The 19,633-nt window shown below is 43.7% G+C and overlaps 1 protein-coding gene across 8 annotated transcripts in view; it reads left to right on the top strand.

Annotated features, from left to right (window-relative positions):
• Nucleotides 1-19,633, top strand: part of PCDH15 (protocadherin related 15) — a 701,112-nt gene that overhangs the window by 295,396 nt on the left and 386,083 nt on the right. For all 8 annotated transcript variants that reach the window (XM_064662188.1, XM_064662185.1, XM_064662184.1 and 5 more), the window contains exon 4: nucleotides 1,021-1,080. The gene's annotated coding sequence lies outside the window, so the exon portion shown is untranslated. The remainder of the gene's footprint in view (nucleotides 1-1,020; nucleotides 1,081-19,633) is intronic.

Genomic DNA, 19,633 nt, shown 5'->3' with positions numbered 1-19,633 from the left:
AGCTGCTATCCTTAATCTGCTTGTAGAGGATTCTTTAATTCTGCCTGGGCAGGTGGTTTGTTTCAGCTGTGGCCTCTCTGCCTGGGCCAGGCAGTTACTGGCTCACACCTGAGGAGATTTTGGGGTGTGGGCAGGTCCTTGAGATGATGCACCAGTGGAGTCATTCTTCTCCATGCCTCTGATCACCTCCTCTTCTTCCAGCGGGCACTAGGGGTGCGTCTTCCCAGTGGGAAGATCCAACCTCTCATCCATTTCTTACTCTTTGTGGTTGGGAGGTAAGAATTTCTCAAAGTGTTTGAAAGCTGGGCTTTGATTTAATCTGTTTGAGTGCAAGTGAGAGATGAGTGTAAAGGCTGTGTGGTAGAAGAGGAACAACCTCCTGGCAAAAGGATCCAGCCAGTGGGAAGAGTGCAGTGTAACCTGTTCTAGCTTAAAAGAGTGAAAGTCCCACTAGCAGTGCTTTTCCCCTCAAGAAAAAGAGTGCCCTCCTCTGTGGATGTGGCTCTGGGCACCTTCACTGACTGATGAACACATGGCATATTTATACTAAAGCAGCCCAAGGCTGTTTTCATGCAGAACTACTGCTGCAAGGCCTTGCCACACATCTGTCCCTTCTTCATTGCCACCCTTTTGGAGCTCAGTGTTTGAATCATGATCTCATAGAATCACAGAATCATTAAGGTTGGAAAGGACCTCCAAGATCCTCAAGTCCAACCTTCAACTGATTCCACCACGCCTGTGACATATTCTTACTGTTCATTCTTGTTTGCATCTGCCTTTTACATTCACCTGGAACTTCTCCTCACTTTCTTGCTCTGCCTTAGCATTTCCTCCTCCTGAAAGGGAGAGTGCCATCACCTAAAGTGAACTTCTCCAAGGAGACAGATTCCTCCAGGACAACAGGCTGCTGTCCCTGCCTTTGTGACATATAGAGATCTATATAATGGATGATAGAAAAATTATTGAGTTTCATTCTGTTCTGAGCATGAATAATATTGTCCCAATTTTTCATTCCTATAGGCTCTCTCTGTGTGACGCTGCAGCAACTCTGTGGAGTATGAAGAAGGCTCAGAAGTCCATGTAAGTGTGTATTTTCACAAATGGGAATTGCCAAAGCAGCTGTTAGCTCTCCAGCCCTTTTTAAATCTGAGGGAATCGATACAACGGGGAACACTGATGGAAAAGGGATGAGACCATCACGGGGCAGGAAAAAAATATAAAAAAAAAAATCACAAACAAGGTTAAAAAATGCAGCAGGTGAGAGTAAATTGTCAGTGTGTGACTTCTTGGGAGCAGTGGCAATTTATAACAGTGGTGAGTCACCCAGGAGCCTGGAAAGAACAATAATGCATTGCTGACTCCTGCTCTCTGTTTTTTTGGAGGGGGTTTCCTGCAGCAAGAACCAGTGGCTCACTGGGGGGCTGGAGCAGCTCCCAGTTCCCCACTCCAGCAGCTCCAGGCCGTGGTGCCTTTGAGTATTAACACCCTCAGAGCCCTGGCATCACCTTTTAGCTCACAAACTGGCAAGCGTTGTTTTGTTGCCTTCTCAGCTCCTGGTGTTTTTAGATGTGTTTGCAGATCTAATCGGCATTCCGCAGATAAACAGGGCATTAACTGAGGTGTGGTCAGCTCTGCCCCTGGTAATTGCAGAGCCAGTTTCAGAGCTGCACAACAAAGCTGTGAGAAGTTACTAAAGCACAGCTGAAATGAGGTAATCAGGGCCTGGTGCTGTATTGATTAACACTCTTATGTGCAAGATAAGGCAGAGTGTACTGTATATACTGTAATGCTTTTATCTGCTGTGCCCAATTTAAGTTTGTCCTAGATTTTACGTATTCCATCAGTAATGAGTTCATTGTATATGCCATGGTCACATGTCTAATGAAGTTATCAGCAGTGTGATTCTGATTCTGCCTCCTCTACATGCTTGAGAACCAAAGAGGAATTATCCAAGAAGTTGTTTTCTGCTCTAGGTCCTGGCTGGTTTGATATTAACTCAATATTAAATTGAACACTAATGGTTTACTGTTGCATATTGTGTAAACACTCAGCTTTGCTGAATTGTTTTGTTCCTTTTTTTTTGGTTTAATGGACTCTCCATGGAGGAAGGGGAAGTCTTGTTTGCCCAGGAGCACCATGGAAATCAAAGGGCCTGCTGCACATTTTAGCTGAGCTGCAAGGAAGTGATTCCTGTTTGGAAAAAAAAAATAAATAATTCCCAAGGGAAGAGCACTGCTGTAAAACCTGTCAGTGCAATCTGCCAGAGAGCCTAGGATTTGGGCTTGGAAAAATCCCATTGCAGTAATCCATTAATCCATGGAATTACCTGGAAGCTTTTCAATATAAGGGAGTAATTAGATGAGATCCCAATTTTTTAAATTTTTATTTAACATTTATTGCTCTTGCTGGTGCTTTATTTTCTTTTATCCACTGCCCTCTACAGGTCTTGTGGATCAAGAAATGAGGTTGCAGCAGTGGCTGGCTCTGGCTTTACAATAACTGCAGAGATGCTCCTAGAGCTGTTTTCCACACTCTCTAGAAAGGGAAAAAAAATATCTACAATGGCAGAAATTCAGATTTTAATATAGGGATTGGCAGTCGCAGCTTTTAAGAGCACAAAAGCAAGGATATAACATTCCTTTCTAAGAGCCTGCCTGCTTTATTACAGGTGATAAGAGTTATGGCACAGAGTTATCAGGGCATCAAATGTATGGCTATTTATCCTCTTTTAGTAAATTCTTGTTAAAAACCATTTTCAGGGAGAGATCATCCTTACAGATGAACTGCAGAAATGCTTCTGAACTTGAAAGTCTTGCTCTGAATAAAAGAGGGGGGGAATTCCAAGGTCCTCATGGGTTTGTGTCTCCTCACTGGGCTCTGGAGGCCCTTGTCAGGCATTTCCCTCTCCCAGAGAGTTGGAACAACTGTCTCTTCCGTGGCCTTTCCTTGTGTTTAAAGAACATGAAGTGTAACTGCAGCACATCCCCCTCATAGAGATGTTTGGGAATCACTCTCCTCTGTCTGGCTGCTGCTTTCCTGAAGTGATTTGCATCTTAATAGCTTTGATACTGCTATCAGGATTTTTTGGGGAAGGACAAGAAGGCAGTGGTGTGGTAGGATTATGTGAACCATGTTTCTTGGAGAAACCCAGCTGCAAGTAGAAATGTTGTCTTTAAATTACGGCAAGGCTTCGGCTCAAGCCCTGGTGCTTGGCATCCCTCTGAGAAATTGATATAAATTCATGTATAGCTCTTTTGCCCTTTATTCCCTGGCAGTTGCCATGTGCATCACTCAGCAGAGCTGCCTGCAATCCCAATGCTTATCCAATTAGGGAAATGGCAGCATGTCTGGGCTGGGTGTTTTAGGGAGGGAAACGATCCTGTGCTTCTCCCAGTGAGCTTCTGCGAGGTGTTTATAAGACATTGTGGTTTGTCTTTGAAGTGAAGTAAATTAAAATTGGCTGGAGTCCAGGGGCTGCTCCTGGGCTAACAACCAGCCAGGGACCCACCGTGGGATGTTTTGGATGGACTGAGGTGTGTTGTAGGTTGGAACAGTTCCTGCTGGGGATCCAACCTCTACCCAACGTGTCCAAGAGGTTTCATGCAGACTGTCTGTACCTGGACCCTGAAGGGGCTGGCCCTCAGCAGCTGGAACAGCCATGCCATTCCTGGATTTCATTGTTTTATCCTCCAGGAATGCAGGTTTTGTGCTCCCAGACCTCTCTGCAGTGCACCCCATTGTGCTGTGGCGTGGGGACAGCGAGGACAGTCACTTCAGAAGTGCATGTCTGACCTGCACTGCAGCACTCTTCCACAGACACCCCTGATGGATCAGTATCTCTGTCCTCACCAGGAGAATAAGATTTATCATGGATCTCTGATGCAGTAATTATGTAGCCTCTGTAGATTTATATATGATACTTATCTCCATGATTTGTCTCTCCAGTGTACACCCATAAATTTATTTTCCCTGTTCAGGATACAGTTATAGATAGTTTTAAAGGCTCTGCAGTTTGGGCTTTAGTTGAATTGTATCTCAGCACTGGGCCATTCCTCCACAAAGTGATTCTTTTCCTAAATTATACTCCCCAAAAGACAGAAATGTTGTCAGTTCTTGCAGTTGTGCAATGACACAAGTAAAGCCACAGAAGTAACTAGACCTGGCTCTGCTCACTGGGGCATCCAGAATTAGTCAACTGGCTTTGAAACTTAGCTGGGGATGGTGGAGATGAAAAATGAATTTCCATAGATCTGCAGCTTTGCATTCATCTTAATTTTCCAGTTGACTGGGGATTTGGGGAATCACAGAAGAATTTGTCTGTTATCAAAGTCCTGAAGCACAAATAAACCACTGGAAGTTGTCACTTACAGCAAAATGTTTTATAATTAATGAGATCTGTGAGATTTAAACAGGAAGAGGAATGGAAACATTGGCCACCTTATAGGAGCTTATGGGCACAGAAATGAGTGTAAGGAAAGTGTAAGAAAACACCCAGGGAATTAACCCAGGTAACTACAGGTAACAGCAGTAGGAAAAAGGTGAGATGGGTACATGTGTGATGCAGGCAGATACAGGAGAGAGGTCTGTGCTCATGAGTTGGGCACCCTTTGGGAGAATGGGAAAGGAATTTTCCTTCTTTTGATATCAGGAGGAATTTCTTGCTGGAAAGGGTGGTCAGGCCTTGGCAGGGGCTGCCCAGGGAGGTTTGGAGTGCCCATCCCTGGAGGTGTCCCAGGAAGGCCTGGCCGTGGCACTCAGTGCTCTGGGCTGGGGGACAAGGTGAGGACTGAGCACAGGGGGGACTCGGTGGTCTTGGAGGTGTTTTCCAACCTCAAGGATCCTGTGATTCTATGACTCCTTTCTTCAGTGTCTTCCCACACACCAGGTCTTCTCCTCAGCAGCTGCTGTTGGAAGCTCCCAGCTGGCGAATTGTTCTCTCAGCTTCTCAGCTGCTCCTCTGCCTGACCCTGTGCACTGACACAAGGCCAGGGATGACCAGCTCCCAAATTCTGGGAGTGCTTTACATTGCCCCAGGCCCCATTTGCACACCTGGGCTTCCCACTGTCTGTGAGGAACGTGCTGCCTTCACCCCCACAGTGACCATTCCAGTATTTGGTGAGAAATGTCCAGGGGTTTTACTGCTGCACAAATGCAGCCAAGTTTTATGAGAGTGGATGTTGAGAGGTGGATAATCCACGTTAGTATGAACCTGAAGGGGTCTGCCAGTAACACATCAGCTTTAAGCCAGGGCAGGACAAAGTGGCTGTTATCTGTTAATTGCTGTCTGTTTGATTTTTGGATCAGAAGTGCTTTTTGCAGGTAACAGAGGCCTAATTTTGTTCTGATTTTCCCCAGGTTACTGGGTCAGTCAGGATACGTTTCCCACAAATATGTTGCTCTTAACACTAATTATACCTGCAGATGGCTTTCCTACACAACTCCCTCTCTGCATGCCTTTATGTGATACAGGGTATAAATTCTGATGTTCTTCTTAAATAATACAACAGATGTAGATTAAAAGCAGTTCCTCTTCATTGACTGCTCAGCTCATAAAGTTCTTCTACTCTCACATGGGTTCTGACCATGCAGGTGCCTACAAGACAGAAAAGGACATTGCTGCCTAACTTGACAGGCACTAAGAGATCCCTTGGGATGGTGTGTGGTATCTACATCTCCATTTATCAGTTTCTTGACAAACACTCATATATTATTTATGAAAGAAAGCGCCGTCGTTCCATATATATATATATGTATTTATGCACTGAAATAAAATGCATCAAGGAAATTACAGTTCCTCTTAATTCCTGCCCTCTTGGAACTGTGGTTCCTTCCTGAGTCTTTGTTTAGGATGAAAGCAGAGCTGCTCAGCTCCAGCAGGGCCTCGCTCGCTGGCCATTGATGCGTGATTTTGTTTGGGTTTGTAACTGCTGCTTAAGGCAGTAATTAATACATAAATATGCAATTTGTCACAGCTGAGGTTATTCAGGCTGGGGGGCAGAGAACCTGGAGGCAAGAGGAGGACTGGTGTCCCTTAGCAGAAACCTGGACTAGGTGGTAAATGTGGGTGCAGATGAGGGCAGGTACCAGGGCATTGGCCTGGGCTCTTGTTGATTCTCAGCAGTTGTACAGCCAAAACTAAAACAACTCCCAGTGCTGGAGCTGAAATATAATGGGATTGTATCAGAATCACCTCTTTCTCTTTCATTACCATTTTAAAGGTCTGTTTTTCTATCAGTTCTCTGTGATTGCTGATTAAAAATGCTCCTGGATTGTTTACCTTGATGGAGACCAAGATAATCCTCAGTGGGCTCGGGTATTTGGAGAAATTTCTCAGAGCTGAACATTGGCTGAGTTGATTTGTCTAGAATCAAAGAGAGGGTTTTTTTTATCTAAATGGGAGCAGAATTCCAGCCAGGCTGATTTTCTCACAAGTCATTTTTCCTACTCCCTGTTTTAGTCTCTCCTTCATGTGGCTCAGATGAAGGCAGCAGCTCCCTGATGTCTCTCCCCAGTTCAGAGCCTTGGCTGTTACTGCCACAGGAACTGTCACTCTGTACTTGCAACATTGGTAACTTTTATGGTCATTAACAACTTGGAAATTCCTGAATTGGAATTTAGTATTTTCTGCAATTTGGGAACCTTGAAATGGTCTCTCCTCTGGGAGAAGATTCTCTCCCTGCTCTCAGTACCCCCAGCAGCAGCTCCAAGTGCTCAAGTAACATTTGGCAGAGTTTTGGTAAGAGAGTCAAGCATTTGAATAGCTCAGTGCATCACTCCTGCCCACTTCCATGTGATGCTGAGCGAAGTTTGGAGCTTTGGATTATTTTTGGTTGTTTTTTTTTTTTGGAAAGGCTTTCATTTTTAATGCCGTAGGAATCAAGGAGGAATCCCTGTGCTCCCAGGGTTCGTGTCAGCACGTAGGAGCAGCCTCTCCTAAACTGCCAGAGACAGAGCAGCAGGTGATCCAGGTGCTTTGAGGGGACATTCAGCAGAGCCCAGGAGGCTGTTTGCCCTGTCCATGCCCTGCCTGCCCTGGGCCAGGTGTCTCCAGAGCCCCAGGAGCTGTTGGACACCTGCTGCATCCCAGCACATTCCTCATAAGGAGCAAAGTTCCTTTCTTTAGTGACACTGTCCTCCTTACCAAGGTGAGAGGTTCTGGCTCCTGTGGAGCTCAGAAACAAATCCTGCTGGATTTGGGATGTTGTGGAGACTCTTGTGGCATCCATCACTTGTTCTTGTTCCAGCTGCAGCTCTGAAGGGGCTGGACAGGGAATGAAAGACAGTGGGCTGAAACCCTTGAGTCATCTCGGATTATAAACAGCGTTAGTAACATCTCTAGGATGAAAATGTCACAGATGTTCCCAGATCCATAATTCACATGGACAATTCATTCTGCAGTCTCTTTTCTCTGGTGCAGTGTTCAGGTCAGCCTCAAATGTGACAGTGTGCAGAACCCCCAGGCTGGGCTGAGCTGCAGGTGCTCAGTGTGTCAGTGGGGGGCTGGATTTTTCTTGTCCCTCTTATGTTCTTACTCAGAATGACTGTTAGGTGGAGCAGGAGGCTCAGCAGGGATACAGCCACCTGCTGCTGTGTTTCTGTCTATTGTCTTGGAAGTGTTAGGGCCTCCTGCACCAGGAAAATTACCTGGGGAACACAGGTACACCAGGTCATCCACAGGAGGAAGTACGATGTGGCAGAAATGGGTGCACTGTTCAGAAATCTAAGCACGAAGTTTCAAGGTGTAAATCAGATCTATAATAATTTTCCTATATGACCTGAAAAATATAAGCCATAAGATAAGATTGGGAAGCTTGACCAGAGAAGCTGTGGCTGCCCCATCCCTGGAATTGCCCAAGGCCAGGTTGGACAGAGCTTGGAGCAAACTGGGCTAGTGGAAGGTGTCCCTGCCCATGGCAGGGGTGTGGAGGCCCCTTTGAGGTCCCTTCCAAGCCAGACCATTCTATGATTCTGTGAAGAGAACGTGTTCAGAGATTTAGACCAGCAGGAGGCTTTTCCTATATATCCCTTTCCCTAAACACACCTCCAGAGAGGAGTGGTGTTCAAATGCAAACAGCAACATTGGCTGCAGACTGTCTCAAATCACGGGATAGGGATGGGAGAGACAAGGACTAAGATAAAAGACATGTTTTCTAGTTCCCTTGCTGTGTGATTTGGCAGTTGAGATACAAAATACTCCTTCACTGACTTTTTTTTTTTTTTCCCTCTGAACGTTGGAATCTCAAGCTTTAGCAGAGAAATAGCTAAAAGTGGTTTTTAAGGAGAAGCTTTAAAACCAAATGGGCCAAATTCAGAGCATTGTGGAGATTGTGGCCCATTCCATATTATTTTGTTATGCTATTTAGAGTCCCTACTCAGTGTGTATGAATAGGAGAGACACTACAGGTGTATAAGCCAAGGGAGAGGCTCTTTGGTATAAAAATGCTGAGCTAGCTTGCCTTTCTCTGTCCTTTTTGCCACCTCTTAGCCTGGTCTTATGATCATCCCAACTTAGACTTCTCCAGCAAAGTCAAAAGAGTTTAAGTGTGAATATACTTTGGGGGGGAATCTGAGGACTCTTAAAGCATTCAGAAGTATCTGAAAGAAGCTCAAGTGTCGTGGGCTTAGTCTGCCTGTGGAATGTCATCAAATCAAAGCCTGGGTTTATTACTGGGTTTGGGTTGTTGGATGGATTTAGCTGGTTTAATTACCAGTATAAACACAGGCATGGGATAATGAGAGCATCCTTAGGTGTTGAGGAAGGAATAGTCTTTGTCAGATCTTTTAATGCAACGAGGCAGTGACACTGCAAATAGTCTATTCAGCATTTGAAGAAACTCTGCCCAGAATAGGGGTGGGAGGTGGGAGCAAGAAAACTGTCTGCCAACCCTGAGCTGGTGCCAGCTGTTTGAGCAGAGTGAGGATTTTAAATCATACAATCATGGAATCCCAGAATGGTTTGGGTGGGAAGCACCTTAAAGCTCATCCAGTCCCACTCCCTGCCATGGGCAGGGACACCTCCCACTAGCCCAGGTCACTCCAAGCCCCGTCCAACCTGGCCTTGGACACTTCCAGGGATCCAGGGGCAGCCACAGCTTCTCTGGGCAACCTGTGCCAGGGCCTCCCCACCCCCACAGGGAAGGATTTCCAGCATATTTGTAACCTAAATTTCCCCTCTTTCAGTTTGAACCCATCACTCCTTGTCCTATCATTACAGTTCCTGATGAGAATTAAAACAATTAGACAAGTTAAAATAGCTTGTAGTTCTACTAACAAATAAGGAATACATTCAGCACAGTCCTTGGAGGGAAACTTCTGACTCCCTCAATTTAATAAAGAACTCAAAAGACTGCCACTGTGATTGTGGACTGCACAATTCACTGGCACGAGAATTTAATACGTATTCAATCTATGCATTTTTGCACCTGTGAACCACAAAGAGTGTTGTTTGTGACAGATGTGAAAGAACCTCTGTGTTTCTCCACTGGAGAACATTTGTCTTGGTAATTATATGAAGGCAATCAGTAGTTTTAGAGGGCAAGTTTCAATTTGTTTATTTACCCACTTTCCTGCTCAATCCAGCTCCACCATTGCTAATAAACTCTTTTGGTAAATAAATTACTGCTGATGATATTATTTAATCTTGCCCTTATAAAGCTGAGGGTTTTTTTGGTTATGTAATAAGACATCAGAGGCACAATAAGGAATTTTCCTTCCTCAAAGAACAAATACCAAATTTCTCTTTGAAGCTGGAATCAAAGCAAGAGAGTCTGCAACTGATTTGAGAACTAGGAGACAGGTATCCTGTATGAAAGTAAAATCACAAGTTCGGTGTTGACAGATACATATTTTTTTAAATACTTGCATTTCCTTGTGATTTTCACCTGACTAAAGGCAGTTTCAGTCACTCCAGTGAGCCAGAGTCTTCAGCTTCTGGATTTCTTTGTTTCCATTGCAAAGGAAATTCAGGTAGAGAGAGGAAAGACAGGAACTGTTCTAACACATCATCTTTAACACACAAGGGGAAAAATAATGTAAATAATAGAATCTAGGGCTTCTAAAAATATTTCAGAAGTGTTTGATCCTCCTAGATCTCTTGAACTCTAAAGAAAAGGAGACATCAAGAAAATCTTTCTTACTTCCCTTTTTGGGGACTGGCAGCTTTGTGCTGACTTGGTGAATTGAACTGAACGTTAATGAGCATTTAAAAATGCCAACACATTGTGACATTTCTGCATATAATTCTAAATATCGAAAATATTAAAAAATAGATTAATATTTCCTTGGTGGCTTCCCTTAACAAGGTATTTCATGGAGTCACAGAATCCCAGAATGGTTTGTGTGGGAAGGGACCTTAAGGAACTTGTTCCACCCCCTGCCATGGGCAGGGACACCTCCCACTAGCCCAGGTTGCTCCAAGCCCCATCCAACCTGGCCTTGGACACTTCCAGGGATCCAGGGGCAGCCACAGCTTCTCTGGGCAACCTGTGCCAGGGCCTCCCCACCCTCACAGCCAAGAATTTCTTCCCAATATCCAACCTAAATTTCCCCTCTTTCAGTCTGAACCCATTCCCCCTTGTCCTGTGACTGCAGTTCCTGATGCAGGGTCCCTCCCCAGACTCCTCTTAGGCCCCTTCAGATACTGGAAGGAAATCTAATCCCAAACTCTCCAGATGGAAAAAAGAAGTATAAACTCTGGCCTTTTTTCCCCCATTATCTGTCAGCCCTGAGATTTCACTGGCTTCCTGCTGCTTTATTGTCCTAATGGGTTTTATATTTCGTAGCACTGCGTTGGTTTTTGTTCTGCAATTTTTGCCTCAGATTCTCTAGTTCTTCTCCTTTTAGCCCTAATTGTGGTTGTCAGTTGTTGAATCAAAAAGAAGTGCAGCTGCAGGCTTGCTTAGAGCATAATAGTACTTTTTGGCTCATTATGGCTACACTTTGCCTTTCTTGGGGTTAAGAGTCAATGTCACCACTTTGCTATTTCTTTCAAAAAAACAGAGATTTGAAAGAAATCCCCTTGGGCTTCCTTTCAGAAGCAGGTTATACACAGTGGAGGATGCAGCTTTAAGGTCCCTTCCAACCCAAACCATTCCAAGATTCTGTGATTCTATAGTGGAAGACAGTTCATTGTTTGATTTATTCTGCACTCCTCTAAATAGGAGACACACCCTGGAAAGCAAAGCAGACCCCGTTTCCAGGTCGTGAGGAGGTTTGGTGCAGACAGCAATGCACAGCCAAAGGAGAGAAACTGGAGTTCACCACCACATGGAACAGAAACCCTGAACCACATTATTAAAACCATCTGATTTTTAGCTTTGTTTGGCGTCTTGGAGCTCTCAGGGTGCACACCAGGATTACTCCAAGGAAGTTTTCAGCCACATTTCAGGGGCTGAAATCAAGTGCTCAAAGAAAAGAGCAAGTAGGACATGGAGGCACAGGGATGAGAAGGACAACCACACCAGAGCTGAATTGATTGTAATGGCAATGAGTTATCACAGGCTTGATTTCTGATTTCTGCATTTTAATTTTGGAGGAAGACAACAACGTGAATGAGGCACAAACAGCTGTTCTGACAAATGGGGGAAAGTCCAGCAAAGAAAACAGAAATACGAAGTAACAAAGTTTTGAAGTAGTTAATTAAAATCTGGCTCAAAGGCAGTACCAGGGTTCTGGGTCACAGTGGTCAGCAGAGCAGCCCCAGCCTATGAATATTCATTCTGAGAGCTCAGTCCTGGCTCCAAGGAAGGTCAGGTCCTCCCTGCTTTTCTCAGCAGTCAGGGAAATTGAGAAAGCAGGGGTGGGTAAAGGAGCTGGAGCAGGATTTTACATGGAAAACATCTTGTGTTCTGAAGGGCAAGTGCAGTGTGTTGAAAGGTGATTGAACTATTTGACCAAGAACAGGGATGTTCAAGAGATAATGGGAATGCAACCTGGCAGAACTATTACTTGACCAAGAACAGGCAAATGTTCAAGGGATAGTGGGAATACAACCTGGCAGTGGTACAGGACAGCTGCAGGATTGGAATGTAGTTGCCTTTCAGCTGTGTATGTGCTTTAACTAATAAAAAAGAACAAAGTTAGATATGAACAGAAGTTGTTTGCAGTGCTAAGACGAGAGCCTGGGGAAGCCATGGTCGCAGCCACTGGAGACAGGAGCCCAGGATCCGGGAATTTCAGAGGTGTGAAGTTTGCTGTCAGTGCTAAATCTTTAAGGATGGAGATTGAAGGAGAGCTTTTTAGTCCTGGGCGTTTCTGTGAGGAAACAGTGAATGCCATGGTAGTCAGGGAAGGTAAAACAGTGAAGTGCTGCTGCCCTGAAACAACACAAGGGTTAAGATGGGGATTTTTGTTCTAACTAAAAGCTATGACTAAGAGTCCTTTGACAGTCAAGAAAGTAAAATTAAAAACTGGAGTTAGTGGAAACAGAACAGAGTTTGAAATAGGAAGTGTATTGTCAGACGGATGCAGACGTGGTGCAGTTTTGGTCACTCAAAGGGAGTTACTGGAGACCTGTTGAAGGTGGAGAGAAAGGGCAACAATGATCAGAAGTGTGGAAGGGCTTACCAAGAATAACAGCAGAGGCTGGAAAAGTGAAAACTGAATGTTGTATGATAGAGAAGCACAAAATCCTGAATATAAGAGTTGGGGAGCACACAGTGAACCTAAAAGATAAGATTCCGGGGTCACGATAAAGCAGAGAAGGTCCTTCCATGTGTGTAGTTACTTTGCAGAGCTCCCTGCCTGGTTAGACTTCAGGAAGTGCCTGGCTGATGTCATGAAGGGAGAATCCATCACTGGCCAGTAACCATGAGAATATAACCTCAGCTTCTCTAATTAACAAACTGCTGGAGATTACTCCTGGGAGGAACCACTGTGTGCTTTCCTATTCTGACTCTCCTCCCTGGACAAAGACCCAGTGTGGGTGGGCAGAGCTTTCCCCTGACAGGAGAGGTTCTCATGTTTTAATAGAGCCATTGGTGCAAAGAAATGCAGTATATACCCATTCTGAAGCTTCCCCAAGCATCTGTAAGCTATGGCTTCAATCAAGCTTTTGTGTTGCAGGGCAAGGAACTCGTTGTTAGCACCAGAATCTGTAAGATGATTGTAATTTGAAAAATGAGAGGATTTGTTCAGTAGAAAATTGGGATTAAAGCAGGGAATGATTCCATGCAGTAACTCAAAGCCTGATGCCTGTACAGGTGGGATGCCGTGGGAAAGCTGTGGCAGTGATTAGGAATTCCTTTGGGAAAGTATCAAGGACTGAACCATTGTGAAGTAGTGCAAGATAAATAGTAATGAAATGATGAAGGACTTCTTTTGATTAAACTGGGACATATTTAACAGTGGTGGAACACCCTCTCACCAGGGATGCCTCTGCCTGCCTCTCTGCCTGAAAGACTTGATGAATGCCTGGTTTCAAAGTAGCATAAATTTTCTGTTGATATTTAATTGACAAAGCTACAAATAGAAAATAACAGTGAGAGCACGTTTAAAATCATATGGATGAGCTGTGCTTTTGGGCCAAGTTTCTAACGGTCTGTGCAGGAAGATTTAATCATTGTAAATCCAGTAATATGCAAAAAAATGCTGCAGATTAAAAATAAAGTCCAGGTAGGATAATAACTGAAAACCACAGCTTATGCTACATGTGCAGGGATAAAAGTAACAATGCCTTGGAGCTGCATATGGTGAGATAAAGCAATAAATGCTGGAATGTTATCCTGGCAGCGTCAGACATTCTGTGAGACCACATTTGGGCTCCCAGAGAACAGTGTTGTCATATTGCAGGGGTGCAGCAAAGCACAGACACCTCCAGTCAGCTTTTGGGGAACACTGACTTGGAGAACTCTCAGCCACAGCTGTCTGGAATATTTCTGGAGAACCTTGCAACGAGGTCAAACAGCAAAGAAGCTGCTGGAAAGTGAGAAGTGGATTGATGAGAATTAGTTGCCTCCACTTGACACGTGGAGATGACAAGTGCTGGGATAAGATGAGGAGAAGAGGCTCTGCCAATGTGTTTTGGGCATGAAAACCAATTAGCAGGGAGGGTGAGGAGATGAGCTGGAGCCAGAGTGTGAAAGAAATGCATATAATCAGCTTGGGAGGAGAAAGTGTACTGCTGAAAGATCCTCACCAGTGACACCACAGACTGGAGCAGGAGCTGGGGACTGATGTGCTGCTTGCTGGGTGATTTGTGCTGCCTGGCTCTTTAGGGACACGTCTTTCCTGACTCTATGAAATTTTCTGTGCCTGTCATTTCTCTCCTGCCTGTGCCACACTTCTGATCTTTGGCCATCCCAGCACTTTCTGTGATTAAGACATACCTGTGGTTGCCCTAGGGGAGGTCAGTGACTAGCTGATGAGCAGTTCAGCCAGGAAGATTCACTTTTTGTCGACTATAACATATAATCTGAGTCCTCTCTGCCAACTGGCAGAGAACGTGACAAATCTATGCCTCAAAATACTCCACCACTTCAGCAGCTCTGCAGTTAATTATTCCTAGCAACTTGCAGATGGGATAAGGGTATAAAAATATATAAAACAAAAGGGGTTTTCTGCTTTGATAAGCTCTCACAGGAAAGTACAGAACAGCAAAATATTTTCCCCAAATATCCAGTAGCACACGAATTCTCCTTGTTGTCTTTGAATCATCTGAAGTTTTATGTTTGCAACGTAACTATCTAAGTTTTGAGGTGACCTTAATTTATAAGCACAATGAAAAAAACTTTCTGAATGGTAGGATTTATAGGGAATAAGGAATCGCTTGACAGGATGAAAAAGAAAAGGGAAAAATAAAAGAAGGATTTGGGGTGGAGAATGGCTCTGTTCATGGGCCCTGTCAGTACCATCCATTTGGTACAAGTCAGAGCAGAAGAATTTTCTGGAGAAATGTCTGTATCAACAGCTACAAAACTACTTCTTATTACTTGGCCCCAGGCTTTTCATAAGCTTAGAGATATTGTAAAGGCAGAATTCTTTGCCTTTGCACATTTCAAATATTTTAAATAATTTCTAAAGAGTTTTTTTAATGGTGCTGAGATTTGTCTCTCGTGGATGGTTCTGGTCATTATGAATAAGGTACAAGATGGTTCTATTTTCCAATATTGTCTTTGACTGATTAATGCCTCATTTAAATTCTCAGTCAGTGAAGATCTGATATTATTTTAGCTATTTCCCTTAATTGCCTTTGTGTTGTAATTTGACTTTAATTTTATAATTTTAATTAAAAAAAAAACTGTAAAAGCCCAGTATCTAAATAGTTTGCTAACATTAATTTTACTTTATGAAAAGAAAATAATTGAGTGTGGAGTTTCTAAATTGCTGCTTTTAGTCATTGAGATCCTGATAATGGTGAGAACTTGTTATCTTTGTATAGCACTTTAGATAATTAGGAAAAAATGAGATGTGGTGGCTGTTAACTTTTTCCTAACTGGGCTTCTGCCAGCACCAGCTTTGGGTGTTCCTCACACTGAGGGAACAACTGGGAGGCCAAGAACTAAACAGATGTGGAGAGCAAACCCTTGTTGAGTTGGGCTAAAATGACACCATGAGAGGATGTGGCAAACTGGGATTGGCCAAGAATGAGAGGACCTTCTCCTTAAAACCTGGCCCCTGGTTGAGATTTTAGTCTTGGTTGCTTAAATTTGGTTATGTAAACCTAAGCCACTGACAGCAGGGTGAAAAGAAGCTTTAAATCCATGTTTATTTTTTATTGTGGTCATTCATTGTCCATCAAAAACCATGGATTTGTTACTAGGGAATAACCATCCAGTAAATGCACAAAGGTCTCTTACACTCTTTAATTTATTGAGCTCTAAATGCTTTATTTTTTATCTCCATGATATTCTGGAATACAAACACTGGACTGGAGAGTGTGTGCTTGGAAAGGTTTGTCAGCAGTGCCAGTAAAGTCCACCAAAACCATCACATTTAATCTGAATGCAGGATTTCTTCCTGGTTGTCAGGCATTGGAAGGGGCTGCCCAGGGCAGTGGTGGAGTCACCATCCCTGGAAGTGTTCAAAAACCATGAGGAGGTGGCACTTGAACACAAGGTTTAGTGGTGAACCCTGTGCTGGATTGACAGTTGTACTTGATAATCTTACAGATCTTTTCCAACCTTAACAATTCCCTGATTCTATGATAATAAAAGGAAACAACTTTTTATCTCTCTCTTTTCTTTTTTTTTTTAATTTAGTTAGGAACAACCCTCAACTTAAATTCGCGAAGATGGCCTGGATACAATTTGGAGGTGTCATAGGGGATGTTCTGAACTTGCTAACTATCAAAAAAGATAGGAGAAAATCCAAAAGGGACCTTCCCCAGTTGGAAGCAGGGAATTGATAGTTGCTAGAAATACAAGAGGGCTGCAGAAAGCCAGGGCTGTGTCCAAGAGAAGAAAATGGAAAAGATCAATACCTGGCAGATTGAACAGGAAGGTGTGCCAGGAAAGGGTTGGGAGAACAATCTGAGGAGGGCATGAGAGCTAATAAATTCTTTTGCAGGCACGCCAGGTGGAAAAGCTGCCCACAGAGCTTGTGGGATGAGTAATAGAGGCACAAAAGGAATAGCCAGAGGAAGTAAGGCCAGAATAGAAAAGGAGGATGAATATTTTGCATCAATATCACTCCAGAGATGTTTGAGCAGGTTGCCAAGCTCCTGTTTTGAAGGTGAGTCCTTTCTGCAACCAGCTGCAGTTCCTCAGAGCTGTCATCAAGTCTGGAGACAAAGAAATGTGGCTGCATTTCCGAAAGCATGGGATGTGCATGCTGCCCAAAGGCACTGAGAGAAACTGGCTGCCATGAAAGGACAGGTGAGAAACAGTGGATAAACCATAGGAATTTGGCAGCTGTTGTCTTTCTTAAATACCTTCTGGGAAATGGGCTTCATCTCCTTGTCTTCACGTTTATAGCTCAGCTAAGCACCAGAGTTGGCTGCTCTTCACCTTCCAGCTGCCTTGGAGCTGAATCACTCTAGTCTGCTTTCTAGCTAAGGCTGTCCCTGAATTTTTTTCTCCTTCTTTGCCTTTGCATACTTAGCAATAGGATGCCTGCAAGCTGTTGGTAAATCCAGCAGCATTGGGGGTTTTTACTGCACACAAAGATGTCAATAATTAACACCAGGCAACCTGCTTGCTGATTGCTCTTCTTATGACTCTGCCACTGTTGAATCTTAAATACTCAGTGCAAAACATAAAAAAGATTCTGTGGGAACTGCTGTCTGGATGGAAGGAAAAGCAGAACTTTTTATTTACTTACACTGTAGGGTTTGCTTTGGGATCCTGGGAAGTGTTTTGAAAACTGGAGTGACAGGCAGCATGTGTTAATATAGCCACAGTGATATCTTTAAAACATAGTGAACATTTGAGGGATTTTCTTTTTATATTAAGTCACACTTTATCCTAACTTTTCCATAGTTCTTGCCATAGAATCCTGGAGGGGTTTGGGTTGGAAGGGACCTTAAAGACCATATCATTTCATGGGCAGGGACACCTCCCACTATCCAGGTTGCTCCAAGCCCTGTCCAGCCTGGCCTTGGACACTTCCAGGGATGATGCAGCTGCAACTTGTCTGGGCAACCTGTGCATAATATGCATTTATATGCAGATATGTGCAAACACAGATCTCTTTGCCCCTCCTTGAACTCTCCTTGTGGCTTGAAACCATTTGTCAGCTCTAGGAGGGGAATAACGCGAACGCCCGTGCCAAGAGTCGGCCTCTCTCACCCCTGCCACAAATCACAATAAACACATTTTACCATGACAAATGGAATACTTAGCATTCTACTCCAGATCTCCTGCTTCAGAAGGAATGGGAATATTGTGACCTGGCAGCTGACTGGGCTGTTAGCCCGTGATGGAGCCTGTTAGCCCGTGATGGAGCACCCGGTGCCGCACGCGCCGTGCACCTCCAAGCACGATGCCAATTATTTTCCCTGGCAAGCTGTCACCTGGCAGGCCGACTCTACTTTTGCAATTGTCCCTGAAGTATAGGAAACTAAATGATGCACAACAAGGCAGGCATGGTTTGTTTAGAATTGCTGCTGTAGGTGTTCCCGTATGGAAATGATTCTCTGGGGAAGCGTATCAGGAGGTGCTACATATTGAAATAGGCAGAAGAAAGCCTGATTTGGGATGGAATAAGTGTCAAGTCAAATTGTTGCATGTTATTGTGGGTTTCCTGTGCTGCCTAATTTCCCAACAGTTGCTTTCTGTATTTGCTTTCTGGCTTACAGCTGTTCCTTGTCAGCTCTTTAGTTTTGTAAGTGGCAAAAAAACCCGTGTATCACAATTTGGATTTAACCCCCTGGTAGCACACATTGTATCCCAGAACTGACTAATGGGATTCATGGAAATTTTCTAACTCAGTTCATTCCAGAGCTCAGAATTCTCTGATGACCAGTATGAAGCCACATGCCGTGCAAACCTCCATTGGATTTGCTTTTATAAATACCTGTGAATACATTTAGGAAACGTTCACACATTTGCTGTTTTAAGGGAGCTGGTGGTGTTTGGATCAAAGGCAGGAACTCGGTTTACAAAGAGTGCAGTCATCTTCACACCTCCTACCAGGCTAATGCCCAGGAACCTCCTGGTTCTCCTGCTGTTTGGAATTTCCCAGGTGATTGCCAGAGATAATTTTCTCCTGCCCACTTAATTACAGCGAGTCTCATTGAAAACCAGGGCTGATCATGTTTCTGGCTCAGTGAAATGGTATTAACTCTGGGCTTGTCTTTTGAGCCCGTGGATGTCGTTTGGAAGATAAAACACAGATAATGTCAAGGTTTTCTTAAAGGAAATCTAACCATTACCTCAAGTAATGCCTCTGGAGCTTGACAAATGCAGCTATTTGTTACCAGCTAGAATTGCAAGAGCTCCATCAGAAGGCTTTAGGTCAGAAATTGAAACAGCAGCAAGTTTAGTTGCATTAGCTACTATTGCAAGAGGCCTCACCCTGGTAGTTTGATTTTCCTGCCTTTTCTCAGCAAAAATAACACATAAGATGCAGTAAACTGACCTTTAGTGTTTGCTCTGCAATATATTGGAAAGACAGAAAAAAAGACAGAGAGAAAGAAAGAGAAAGAGAGAAAGAAAGAGAAAGAGAGAAAGAAAGAGAAAGAGAGAGAGAAAGAGAAAGAGAGAAAGAAAGAGAAAGAGAGAAAGAAAGAGAAAGAGAGAAAGAGAGAGAGAAAGAGAGAGAGAAAGAGAGAAAGAGAAAGAGAGAAAGAGAAAGAGAGAAAGAGAAAGAGAGAAAGAGAGAAAGAAAGAGAGAAAGAGAAAGAGAAAGAGAGAAAGAAAGAGAAAGAGAGAAAGAGGAAGAGAAAGAGAGAAAGAGAGAAAGAGAGAAGAGAGAAAGAAAGAGAAAGAGAGAAAGAAGAGAAGAGAAAGAGAAAGAGAGAAAGAAAGAGAAAGAGAGAAAGAAAGAGAAAGAGAAAGAGAAAGAGAGAAAGAAAGAGAAAGAGAGAAAGAAGAGAAAGAAAGAGAGAAAGAGAAAGAGAAGAGAGAGAAAGAAAGAGAAAGAGAGAAAGAAAGAGAAAGAGAGAAAGAAAAAGAGAGAAGAAAAAGAGAGAAAGAAAAGAGAGAAAGAAAAGAGAGAAAGAGAAAGAGAGAAAGAAAGAGAAAGAGAGAAAGAAAGA

The sequence above is a fragment of the Pseudopipra pipra genome, chromosome 8, assembly GCF_036250125.1.
Source record: "Pseudopipra pipra isolate bDixPip1 chromosome 8, bDixPip1.hap1, whole genome shotgun sequence".
Taxonomy (NCBI): domain Eukaryota; kingdom Metazoa; phylum Chordata; class Aves; order Passeriformes; family Pipridae; genus Pseudopipra; species Pseudopipra pipra.
The sequence above is the reverse complement of the archived record's forward strand: the minus strand, read 5'-3'. Positions and strand labels throughout refer to the sequence as shown.